The 12,991-nt window shown below is 45.9% G+C and overlaps 1 protein-coding gene across 2 annotated transcripts in view; it reads left to right on the top strand.

Annotated features, from left to right (window-relative positions):
- The first annotated feature begins 10,744 nt into the window (after positions 1–10,744).
- MATN2 (matrilin 2) overlaps positions 10,745–12,991 on the top strand; it is a 119,607-nt gene continuing 117,360 nt past the window's right edge. The window contains exon 1 of one of the 2 annotated variants that reach the window (XM_032468316.1): positions 10,745–11,001. The gene's annotated coding sequence lies outside the window, so the exon portion shown is untranslated. The remainder of the gene's footprint in view (positions 11,002–12,991) is intronic. The other variant, XM_032468315.1, reaches the window with a different exon arrangement.

Here is a 12,991-nt window from a genome sequence, read left to right as displayed (position 1 = left end):
CTTTTTAAAAAGCCATTGACAGTACAAACAAGACCAAACAAGTTTTTACTTACTAAGTAGACTTATTAAGATGGGAATCTCTCGAACTCAGCAAATGTATGTGTATTCCTTGGTGTTTATCAAGACATCCAGAGTATAATTTTGCTCTAAATAGAGAAAGAGAATCTGAAAAGGAACTGTGTGACCCCGGGTGGATTGGGCACAATTAGCCAGCAGCGAGGGGCTAAGCCAAGTTTCTCTCAGGCAAGGCTAGGATTGAATGTGCCATCACATTCTCTGCTGCCCACTAGTCGCACGTCCAGGCCTGTGGCATCTCAGCTGCTGCAGTGAAGAGTGCACAGCAACAGGTCCCGGATTCCTGGGATCCTCAGTTTGGGGCATCCAATCTACAGGGCTGCTGTGGCTTCCATCTGTGGTCTCTCCACCAAAGGAAATCCCGGCTCCAGGAAGACGAGGGAACAGTGGGTCTGTTCTCTGCACGACTGACCGGTGACAGCACAAAGGACTTGTGTGGTGGGGACACCCCTCCAACCCAGCGTGGTGGCCTCTGTGTGATGTCACTTTTCCCCCAGTATTCATTTTAGCTAAATGTCTGACTATTCTAATTTCACTGTTTTACTTTCACAAGATCTTTAATTCTTTTAACTTTAGGTCTTTGGAATTAAATTTATCTTTCCTGCATATCCTGCATTAAGTCCCCTTCAATAAATAATAATGGCCGCTCTAACCCTGCTTTTGTCAATATGCCCAATTTTCTCTTTTTTTTTCCCACGTGAGGAAGTTTGGATTTTATTTAGAGTGAGATGAGAGGTCAATGGAGGATTTTAAGCAGAAGTGTGACATATGACTTTCCTTATTTTTTTTAATTGGAGTATGTTTGATTTACAATGTTGTGTTGATTTCTGGTGTACAGCCTAGTGATTTATATATATATATATATGTATACTTTTTCATATCCTTTTTCATTATAGGTTATTACACGATATTGAATACAGTTCTTGGTGCCATATAGTAGGACCTTGTTGTTTATCTATTTTATGCATAATAGTTTATATCTGCTAATCCCAAACTCCTAATTTATTCCTCCCTCCTTTCCCCTTTGGTAACCATAGTTTGTTTTCTATGTCTGTAAGTCTGTTTCTATTTTGTAAGTAAGTTCATTTGTGTCTTTTTTTAGATACCACATGTAAGTGATATCATATGGTATTTGTCTTTCTCTGATTTACTTCACTCAGTATGATAATCTCTAGGTCCATCCATGTTGCTACAAATGGCATTATTTCTTTTTTATGGCTGAGTAGTATTCCATTGTATATATAATACAACTTCTTTATCCAGTCATCTGTTGATGTACACTTAGGTTGCTTCCATGTCTTGGCTGTTGTAAATAATGCTGCTGTGAACATTGGGGTGCAGTATCTTTTCAAATTAAGAGTTTCCTCAGGATACATGCCCTGGAGTGGGATTGCTGTATCATAGATAACTCTATTTTTAGTTTCTTAAAGAGTCCATACTGTTTTCCCTAGTGGCTCCACCAGTCTTCTCTATCTTGATGGCCTCTTGACACTTCCTATTCACTGTGCCCGAGATGGAAATCGGCCCCTCCCCCCAGATCTCCTGTTGAGCCCTGAATCTGCTAGTGGCCTCCCTGTCATTCCAGTCACCCCAACTTGAGATCATAGGTTCTCTTTGCCTGTCCCTGTCTCTCTCCCCCCATATCTAATTAGTCCCCACCCTGTGGCTTCTACCTTTTTATCAGGCAGAATGACATTTACTGCTCACTGAGCCCTTTCCATGCCCCAGCCGTGCTGCTAAGCACCTTACACACATTAACGCTTTACCTCCATTTCTCAGATGAGGAGACAGACTTTTAAAGGAAAATAACCGATCCTAAGTTTCCACAGTAAGTGGCAGAGCCAGGATTTAGATGCCCACTGAGTCCATCTAAGTGGGGGTTGTATCTTTGAGATATCTAGAATTTCTGAATTTTTTCCCTAACCTCTCAGTTCTTACTAACAAGGTTGATTTCTGATAATTGGGATTAAAACATCCCAAGAAGGAAAGCAAGTCATGCAAAGCCGTGCAAACTTTGTAAACTTGGGGTGGATTTTTTTTTTAACTTGAGGTCTGTGTTGTACAAGTGAAGCTTCATTTTTCTATTTAACGAGACTGAAAAATGTTCTGCAAATATCAGCTTTTCTTATTATGAAGAATGTATTCAGGTAGGAAGAAAGCAACTGAGGTGGGCCTTTTAGAGTGGCTGTTTTAAGTGAGTGATTTTCTTTGGAGGAAATTTGGCACCATTTTAAACCTCGCTGGTTTATCTTTAAGAAGGATATGTATTGTCAGTCACACCAGAGGTGAGTAGAACAGAGATGTAATACATTTGCCTTATCCTGGAGGAATCTTTGGGGCCTTGGGACCCAACTCCCTTCCCTGCCCTTGCCCCAGAAAGCCTACGTCCCAGTTTCTGTTTTCACACGTATCAAACAGAGGCAGAACAGAGCAGTCCTCTCCCGTGCGGCTGTAGGCTTTCTTCTGCCCTGTGAGGTTAAAGCCCCGCAACATCTGTGTCCTTCAGTGCCAGCTTCCTTACACATCTTAGTAGCAAATCCAGGTATGACTTGGGCATCAGGAAACACTGTAAACTTGTGGGTTTTTTTTTTTTTTTTAATGACATAAGTAAAGCATTGCAAGAAAAAATACAAAAGAAAGCCAATAACTCATCCTTGGGGGTCTCAGCTTAAAAGTCACTTCCTTCTGGAAGCTTTCTATGACTGACTAGTCTGGGAGGGATTTATTTTGTATTCTCTCATAGCATATCAAGTCGTAGCATCCCAATCAAGGCACATCTTACACTTTGGTTCCTGCCTGTAATCTCCCAATAGATAAGAAACTCAGACAGAGTCTGCTCCTGTGTTCCTTAGTGTCCTGTCCATGCCTGGCACTTGTGTGGCAAATAGAAGGAACTCGAAAATAGGTACTAGAATAAAAAGCAAATAAGCATACAAGAGGAATTAAAACCACTTGTAATCCCATGGCGATTGTGACAAATTCTTGGCAACTCAGTGGGGCTCAAATTCCCCAGAGACCACATCTCCCAGAAGAGCTTACTGGAAAAAAATCTCATTCCCAGGTTAGTCCGTGCAAGGAAACAAAGGAAGACCCTGCCTGCAGCAGACCCACCAGCGAGGTTACCGGGGCCGGGGGGGGGGGGGGGGGACGGGGGGGCGGACATCTCTTCTTCCAGAAGTTGTAAATGTGATCGGCAGAGCCCAGCAACACGGTAATAAAAGGATCGATCTCTGAATTAAGATGAAAGGACGGCTAAGATGAGAGGCCAGCTGATGCTCTGCTCCAATTTGCAGTCCAAAGGCAACAGCATCCTTAGCTCTTACGACTCTTGTGATCAAGTTCCTTTTATGTGAGCTTAATTCAGCAGGGCTCAGAATTAAAAATTAAGTCACTAGATGTGCCTCTCCCTTGAACTTTCTCTTTTCCCTTTCTTACTAAGAAATCATTGTGTTGTTAAAACAGTGACCAAATCTGAGCCCCTACAGAACTCTGAGGCTTTGGGGACACAGGGAAAACTCTGAACAGCCAACATGCAACTAAAGCACAGCTGATGTGTTCTCTGGGCACCTCACATTGAAATAAAAGCCCTGAAAGACAATGTGTGATAAAGCCTGTTTGTCTTTCAGCTTTTACAAGAATCTCACAAGATTCCAACAGCAAAGCCTTGTGCATTTCCCTATGCCAGGGACCAAGACACTCGTACAGAAGTTCCCACCAGCAGGCAAGTTCTGCAATGTAAAACAGGGATCAGAGGGGGGTGCAAACTCCAGAAAGGTGTGCAAAAGCACAGAAACAGAAGCTAAGGAAGGGTGCAAAGAGCCATTCCCGCCCAAGTGTGAGAGACCTGGTTCCAGGAAGGCGAGCATTCAAGGAAAGTGTGCAAACAAGGAAGAAAATTCTGGTTCAAAAAGATTGAACATGTTTATGAGGACTCAGAATTATAACCTGCCCTCTTCCCAGAAACCAAAACTTTATTAAGATGTAATTCACATGCCACAGGATTCACTAATTCAAAGTGTATAACTTAATGGTTCTTAAAATTATTCATAGTTACACAGCCATCACCACAATCAGTTTTAGAACATTTCCATTACCCTAGAAGAAACTCTGCACCCATGAATAGTCACTCCCCCTCTCCCCCAACCCTCCCAGCTCCAAGCAACCGCTACTTTGCTTTCTGTCTTGATGGATTTCCCTGTTCTGGACATGCAGTCATACAGTATATGGTTATTTGGTGATTGACTCTCACTTGGCAATGCTGTTTTCTAGGTTTCTCCATTTTTGTAGCACGAATCAGCATTTCATTCCTTTTTATTGCCAAATAATATTCCATTTTTCTTATCCATCCATCCGTTGGTGCACATGCGGATTGTTTCCACTTTTTGGCTCTTATGAATAATGCTGCTATCAACATTTGTGTACAAGTCTCTATGTTGGCATATGTTTTCATTTCTCTTGGGCATACATCTAGGAGTGGAATTGCTGGGTCCTATGGTAACTCTATGCTTAACTTATTGAGAAGCTTCTGAACTCTTTCCTACAGTGGCTTCACCATTTTACATTCCCACCAACAGCATACAAGCGTTCCAGTTTCTCCACAGCCTTGCCAACACTTGCTTTTGCCCATATTTTTTATTACAGCCATCCTAGTGAGTGTGAAGGGACATCTTACAGCTTTGACATGCACTTCTCTGGTGGCAAATGATGTTGAGCAACTTTTCACTTGCTTATATTCATTTGAATATCTTCTTTGGAGAAGTGTCTCTTCAGGAACTTTGTCCACTTATTAATTTTTAATTATTGAATTGTAAGAGTCCTTTGTATATCCTAGACACAAGTCTCTTATGAGTCTATGATTTGCAAAAAAATTTCCCCATTCTGTGAGTTGTCTTTTCTTTGACGGTGTCCATCGAAGACAAAAGTTTTTAATTCTGATGAATCCAATTCATCTATTTTTCCTTTGTCATTTGTGCTTTGGAAGTCACATCCAAGAAACCATTGCCTAATACAAAGTCATCAAGATTTACTTCTAGGTTTCCTTCTAAGAGCTTAATAGCTTTAGCTCTTACATTTAGGTCTTGATCCATTTTGAATTAATTTTTGTATGTAGTATGAGGTAAGGGTCCAACTTAATTCTTTTCCATGTGGCTATCCAGTTGTCCCAACACAAATTGAAATTCCTCCCCTCATTGAATAGTCTTGGCACCTTTGTTGAAAATCAATTAACAGTAAACGTGAGGGCTTAGTTTTGAACTCTCCATTCTAGTCCATTGGATTTTAAGTCTGTCTTTATGCTGGCACTACATTGTTTCAATTACTGCAGCTTTATAGTAAGTTTTAAAGTTAGCAAGTGTAGGTCCTCCAACTTTGTTCTTTCTCGAGATTGTTTTAGCTACTCTGGGTCTCTTGAATTTCCCTATGAACTTAAGCATCAGCTTGTTAATTTCTGTAAAGAAGCCAGCTGGGATTTTGATAGGGATCGTGTTGGTTCTGCAGATCAGTTAAGGAAGTATTGTCATCTTAACAATATTAAGTCTTTCACTCCATGAACATGGAATGTCTTTCCACTTATTTGGATCTCCTTTAATCTCTTTCAGCAATGTTTTGTAGTTTTTGGAGTATAGGTTTTGTACTTCTTTTTTTTTTGTTAAATTCCTTTTCTAAGTGACTTACTCTTTTTGATGCTATTTTCAATGAAATTGTTTTCTTAATTTCATTTCCGGATTGTATAGAAATACAATTGATTGCTGTCTGTTGATCTTGTTTTCTGCAACCTTGCTGAACTTTGTTCTAATAGTTTTTCAGTAGATTTCTTAGGATTTCTACCTACTAGATCATGTCTTCTGCACATAGAGATAGTGTTACTTCTTTCTTTCCAATCTGGATGCCTTTTATTTCATTTTCTTGTCTTGGCTAGAACTTCTGGTGCAGTGTTAAATGGAAGTGGCTAGAGTGGGGAGGGTATAGCTCAGAGGTAGAGTGTGTGCTTAGCATGCACAAGGTCCTGGGTTCAATACCCAGTACCTCCATTTTTAAAAATTAAATAAATAAATAAACCTAATTACTTCCCCTCTACCCCTCAAAAAGAAATGGTGAGAGAGCACGTCCTTGTCTTGTTCCTGATCCTACAGGAGAAGTTTGCAGTCTTCCACCATTCAGTATGATGTTAGTAGTGTATTTTTTGCAGATGCCCTTTATCAGATTGAGAAAGTCCCCTAATACTTCTAGTTTCTTGAGTGTTTCTATGACGAGGGACCATGGAATTTTGTCAAATGCTTTTTCTGCTTCTATTGTGGAGATCATGGGGGCTTGGTCTTTCACTCTGTTGATATGGTGTATTACAGTGATTTTCAAAAATCGTTCTGACATATTATCTGTTCCATAGAGAGGCTGGGGCTAAACATGGAGTGGTGCAAGTCCACGCTGTCTCATGAGACCTGGCCAGGGATGCTGAGCTGTCTGAGAACTTTTGCTCTCACTAAAGAAACTTTCAGCTCTTTCACACTAAGGTTTATTGCACCTTCTTTTCAACATCTTTTTGTTCACAGATAGTATACATGTAGCCAGTAATGTTCTGGCACTTTCTAACCTTGGGAATTGCTTTGTCAATTCTCGTCTTAAATGAGTCAAGACGTTTCCATTGCTTCTTTTCAGAGAGTGCTTTCTAACAAAAAATTGTTCGCTTTATGGGATTACATCTTATTTTTCTCCATCTTATGATTTATCATGGCTCTCGGCAGATTACTGCATTACTCCTTATTCTTTCCATTGGATCATCTGTAGTGTTTTCCCTTCTGTTGGACCCCGGTAATAACCACGCCCTAGTTATTTTTTCAGCAAAATAGAACATGGAAAACTCCTGACTTCTGATATTTTTGTTATTCTTTGATTACCATTTATTATAATTAGGGTTTTTTTGGGTTTCTTTGTTTTGTGGTTTGTTTTTTTTTTTTTTTTGGAGTGGGTGTAATTAGGTTTATTTGTTTATTTCTTTTTAATGGAGGTACTGAGGATTGAACCCAGGACCTTGTACACGCTAAGCATGTACTCTTACCACTGAGCTATACCCTCCCCATTGAGTCACCACTTATGAAGCTCTGCCAGCATACTGCAGGATTTTATAGGGCAGATACACATACTCGTTGCCCAAGTATCTTGCAATCTTATTTAGCACGAGGCAACCGAGGTAGACACAGACTCAGTAACAGCATTACAAGATGGTAGGTCGTTGAGAATCGCAGGGATGAGGCTATTGGCTTCTAATAGCAGGCCACGTTGGGCCAATTCCTGGGCTTAGGGAGGAAAGAAGCAGCAATCTGTGTTGCTGAATGATGCTTCCATGCACAGCAGGTCCATCCTCCACTGCAAAAGTGGAAACCAGTCTCCAGGGAGAAGGGCAATGTTTCTGCCTTGTCAATATCCAAGAAAACAAGTCAGATTTCCACTTAGTCTTGACCGTGTTTTAAGGCTCCCCACTCCATCCTATTATCCCATCCTTGATAAGTAGCCTCATCAGCCTGATTCCACAAAAACTACTCCAAACTCCAGGTTAAAGCCACAGCAGCCCCATGTCTTCCACAGCACAGCACAGGAAAGATCTGTGAACTAGCTAAAGGCCTGGTCCCTGCCCTCAGGAGCTCATGGTCCAAGTTCAAGATCACATGAAAACATTTGAGTCCTCTTTGAAATGTGTATTGTTTTCCCAAAAAAAAAAAAATTTGACTTGCTGTAGTTTTTTCCCTGATCAATTTCATCCTGTCTCTCCAAGGTGGGATGGTATGTTTATTTAGAAAGCATTTCACTTGGAATGATGCTGCCATCAGCCAGCCCCTCCTCAAGGGGCCCCTCTGGACATGGAACCAGCTATCCACATTGATGGGGCATCCAGAAGGAAGCACTGTCCCACATAAGGGGGTTCCTTCTCCTAGGCTGGAGTGGAAACTCAGTCACTGCCTTGCAATGCTCACCTCTCTACCTAATCTCCAGCTCTGACCTATTGGCAGCTGGCCCAAAGGGATGATGGCCCCTTTCCCAGGTGAGATGCCCTGCCCTTCCACTTGAGTGGGAGGGGATGAGCTCCAACAGCTTACATGGGACACAAACATCGTCAGTTATCTACAGAAACACCATGAATGTGAGGTGGCATTGCAGTTTTAGGTAAGTCCTCATTTGTGTCCTATGGAGCTGCCCATTGCGGTCCTATCTTGAAGTCCTAAGTGATGTTTCTATTTTCAAGATTTATTTTAGAGTCTAAGTCTGTGAGCCAACCTGTCTGCTCTTTGGTTTCCTTATATTCTGGTGCTCTTCTGTTTGACAGAGTCTCATTTATACTGCCCTTTAGGAAGGATTCTAATGCAAAACCAAACCAAACAACGTTCTAATGTTTACAAGGAATGAATGAATGCTTATGGCAAAAGTCTACCTGTGAAATTTTGTTTTTATTGTTTTGTTTTGGTGGAGGTACTGGGGATTGAATCCAGGACCTCATACATGCTAAACAGGGGCTCTACCACTGAGCTATTTCCTTCCCCTCAAAATCTGTATTTCAGGCTATTCCCGAATGTGAGGCCTGGGTTGAATGTTGCATACCCTTCTCCCCTGCCACTTTGCTCCACAAGAACCCCCTGTGGAGACAGAGAAGTGAGTTGAATCCAATAGAGCTACCGAGGTGTAAGTAGTTTAAGTATTTATCAATTCTAACTAACTTATGAATTCTAAGATACTATACACTCTCGTTCTTGTTTGCTTGCATGACTTCTCCTGTGAGAACTGGAAATCACAGCCCCACACTTCTTCTGAATAGGGTTCTCTACACTAAAGGCAAATTTCAGCTTTTCCCAGCAGCCTTTATTATTTTCAACTTGCATTCACCCTGAAGGTAACTGGGAAATTGTCATTGTTTTTTTCTGACTTGATATTTCAGGATATTGAACTCACTTTTGCTTCCCTTTTTTTTTTTTTTTTTTTTTCTGGCAGACCTGAAGATCGTTCCACAAGGTAGAATAACTCATTGACCTATTTGACTTGGCCCCAGGCTTGCTCTATACAAAGATTTCCTCTTCTGAAAGATTCTAATTGAACTCCCTGGAGAAAAACACCCATCTTAGTTAGCGTCCACCAGAATGACTGAAATTTATTACTAAATTAAAATTCTTTAAAATTGGGAAGGATTTCAGAACTGCTATTGTTTTCCTGGTAAATTACTGGATCCTCCTGGTGTCTTGGAATAAGGCAACACGTTTAAACTGTAAGTTTCCATGAACTGTAAGTCAAATTCCCCAGCTCTTAGGGGATTTTCACTGGCCCAGACTCAGGAAGAATTTTCATCTGTGGGATCCAAGACTTCAGAGACCAAACACTTCCTGAGGACTCTCCTCTGCTTTCTGACCCCCACCTACCTCCTCTCAAAGACAAACAATTTCTGATCAGTGCAGGCAGCCAAGAGTGCCCAGTGGGCCTAAGGTGCAGGGTAAGGGAACAAGGGAACATGAATCCAAGATTCTTTCTTGGCATTGATACCACTGAGTTGCCCAAGGGCTTGAGTTTATTAACTCCTTACCTTATGGCTAGAATTTTAATTACCCACCTGGAGCTTTCCTGAAGAACTGATATTGTACATAGTGTCCGGTCATATTCCAGAAACCAACTCTATCATCAAATAGGAGTGCTGGTTCGGAGTGAAGGCAACCAAGATTACTTAAGTTATCAGACTCTGGCACACCCAGAGGTTTTGAAACTTGTTAGGTCTGCTGCCTCTGCCGTGTAGCTTGTTAAAACCTGAACGGAGTGGTTGGGTTAATGGTTTGGGGCTAGAGATTTGGAGCAGTTATTAGGAGGTGCCCCGGCCCTGTTGTGGAGACCCCACGCTCCCCAGATGGCCAGAAGCGGGGTGAGCAGGTAGAAGGGCTGGGCCAGGCCCTTTCCCTGCCTCTAGCCGATGGTCTTCTGCATCCCTCCAAAGTTCCCTGGGGAGGGATGGGGGCGTCCAAGGACATGTTCCCCCACTTTACAAAATTGCAAACATCTTCATGCATAATTTCAAAAGTCTTGCCTGGACTAGACTTTCTCTGCTCCTTCAGGGTAGAAACCTTGTCTCCTTTCCGCCCTGGCATCCTTACTCTCCTCCCCGCCCTAGGGCCTGGTCTCTGGCCAGTGGACGCACCGTTAATATGAATTGGCACTTGTGGGGTGTTCTGGGCACTGCCAAGAGAGCTTCTGGCACTTGTCACCAATTATCCCAATTCTCACCATTTTTTTCTTCATCGTCGTCGTCGATGGACGCCTCCGGCAGATCATGACCCCTAGTTCAGTAAACAGGACCCCTGTCCTGCCTTCCTTCCCCCAGGAGATGCTCTCCTACCGTCCCCACCCCACCCCACCCCACCCCCCTCCGCCAAGCCCCCAAAGCTCCTTGCTCTTCTGAGCCTGCGTCTCAGGAGCCCGACCCCTGGAGTGCGATCCCCGCCTGGGCTTGCGGACTGACCGCAAGAGCGGAGCGAGGTGGCAGCAGGCAGGGCGCGCGGCCAGGGTGTCCCGCTCCCGGGGCCCGAGGTTGCCTGAAGGGTGGGGCCGCCCTGGCGGCCGCTCCCTTTCCGCGCCTTCTCCATCCCCAAAGAGGACACCCCTCCTCCCGCCGGCCGGCTCCCCACCCTCCGCGGCGCCGCCTCCCCCGCCGCCCGCCCGCCCGCGCTGGCCCAGAGCCGCCCAGGCAGCCAGCGAGCGAGGGGAGCGCTCTGGGATGGGACTTGGAGCAAGCGGCGAAGGAGGAGACAGCGGCAGCGGCTCGGGCTTCTTCCTCGGCTCCCACGCGCGACCCCTGAGGAGAGCCGTGCCTCTTGGAGCGGCGAGGCGGCCAGCGAGGAAGACCCGGGCGACTGCGCCCTCGTCTCTCTTCCCAGGCGCCGGCGGCGGCGGCGGCGGCTGCAGGTGAGCGGGGCGCGCTCTCCTCGGGGCCTTGCCCGGCCCCGCGACCCCGAGGCGCAGACAGACCGACCGGCCCACCGACTGACAGACGGAGAGACAGGCAGAGCCGGGGCGCCGACGCACGCGGGTGCTGCCCCCCAGACCCGCGCGCCGGCTCCGCGCGGCCCCTCCCGCCCCGGGGCTAGTGGCTCCCGGCCCCTCTGGGCAGAGCGCGAGAGGGAGGGCGGCGCTGCCGGACCCCCGGCTCGGAGAAGTCGGGCCGCCCCGGGCGGGCGAGCTCGGCGCGCTCCCTGCGCGGGGCGCACCGCTCGGCAGCCACCCCACAGTGCCCCTTGGGGGCGCTGTGCCCCGCCGCGGGGACGCCCAGACCTGGCGTCCGAGCCGGGAAAGCGAGACTTGTTGAGCGGGGACCGGGTGTGATTCCTACTCAGCTGGCGAGCGGCTCGGTTCCGACCCCCACCTTGGTCGGCTATTTTCACGCCGTCTGCATTTTGTTCTTGGTTCCCTATGGCAGCTAAAGCTCCAGCTTCCCTACATTGTGGAGAAAGGCAAGAAAGGGGAGGGCATTTTGTGGCAGTTGCTAGAAAACCCGAGGACAGTTTGGAGAGAGGACAGAAAAACGGGGATCTTGTGCCTTTGAGGTCTCCGGGGCTGAACGCACGGAAACGTAGCTCCTGTGGATCACATACTCCCGCCCTGCACAAACCCCACTAAGTTCCAAGTTGTGATAAATCAAGGAGCCGGGATGTATCTGCACCAAGTGCGTTTAATTGTCTTCATCAGTGGGGCAGCCGAAAAACAGCCAAGAGGCTGCAGGGGGCCCGTGGTCAAGAACAGAGATTCTGAGGTTGCCCTGCTTAGGTTCAGACTCTGGCTGTGGGTGAAGCTTACAGCTTGGTAACCTCGGGGTTACCCAACTTCTCTATGCCTCATTTTCTCCATCTGTCTAATGGGGATGATAATACCGACAGGGCTGTGAGGATTAAAGTTCTTAGAGCAGTTCCAGGCATCCTGTTAGGTGGTGAGTTCCAACACCTGTCTCTCCAGAACGCCAGGGTTCTGTAAGCAGTCACTGTCTCTCCAGCTCAGGAAGACAGGCTCTGCATGGGTACGTGAAGGTGGTAAATAACCCGAATGTGTTTAACCGTCCTTTTCCATGCAGTAGGGCATCCTACACAGAGTTCCCTGCCTGCTTCCCACAGCACAGCCTCAGAAAACCGTGTCGAGGTACCAAGAAGGGTTTATGGTCTGGAACGTTTCCTCCCAGCTCCTAAAGCTGGTCCCTTGGGATCCCCTGTTGAGAAGGCGCATATCTGTGACTCTTCACCTTCTATTTTCCTATCTGTCCATACTTTTATTCCTGCCATAGTATTCAGTGAGGGCCTCGTGTTGCCAGGTCTCTCTCTCTCTTTTTTTTCTTTAAACAAATCAGGCTCCAATGTTCCTTGCTCTACAGCCCAGGCCCCCCAGGCTGGAGGCACTGAAGCCTGAGCTCAGTGGTGGGAGGTGTTATAGCAGAGTCCACCCTCGAGCTATCCTCAGATGGTTGTCATGCCCTGAGTGCTCATTAGCAACACCATATATCCCTGTTCAGCAAGAGGTTGTTGAAATGAGGCCCAGGATCTAAAGAAAAGGACATAGATGATTGCTCCTTGAAAGAGAAGGAATAAGAGGGTCATTGGAGGTACTAGAAAGAAATCTCACAGTTTTCCTGGAAACAGCCCTGGCTGGTGCCTAAGAGAAGGCAAGGGGCGAGGCAGGTGGGGACAAAGGAAGGGGGAGAGGGAGTGCCGGTGTGAACGCTGGCCTGCACGAGGTGTCAGGCGTGCAGCGGGGTGGGCGGTGAGAGAGGACACGCTGGGACTCAGGGGTGAGCAGCTGAGTTTCAGACCAGCCACGTGGGCCAGTGTCTCCAGTGCTTTCCGTGGGACGGGACTCGCTGCCCTGTGGATTTTAGCATGTGCATTTAAGAGAGCCCTTTCCTGGGACTCTT

This window comes from Camelus ferus, chromosome 25, assembly GCF_009834535.1.
Source record: "Camelus ferus isolate YT-003-E chromosome 25, BCGSAC_Cfer_1.0, whole genome shotgun sequence".
Taxonomy (NCBI): domain Eukaryota; kingdom Metazoa; phylum Chordata; class Mammalia; order Artiodactyla; family Camelidae; genus Camelus; species Camelus ferus.
The sequence above is the reverse complement of the archived record's forward strand: the minus strand, read 5'-3'. Positions and strand labels throughout refer to the sequence as shown.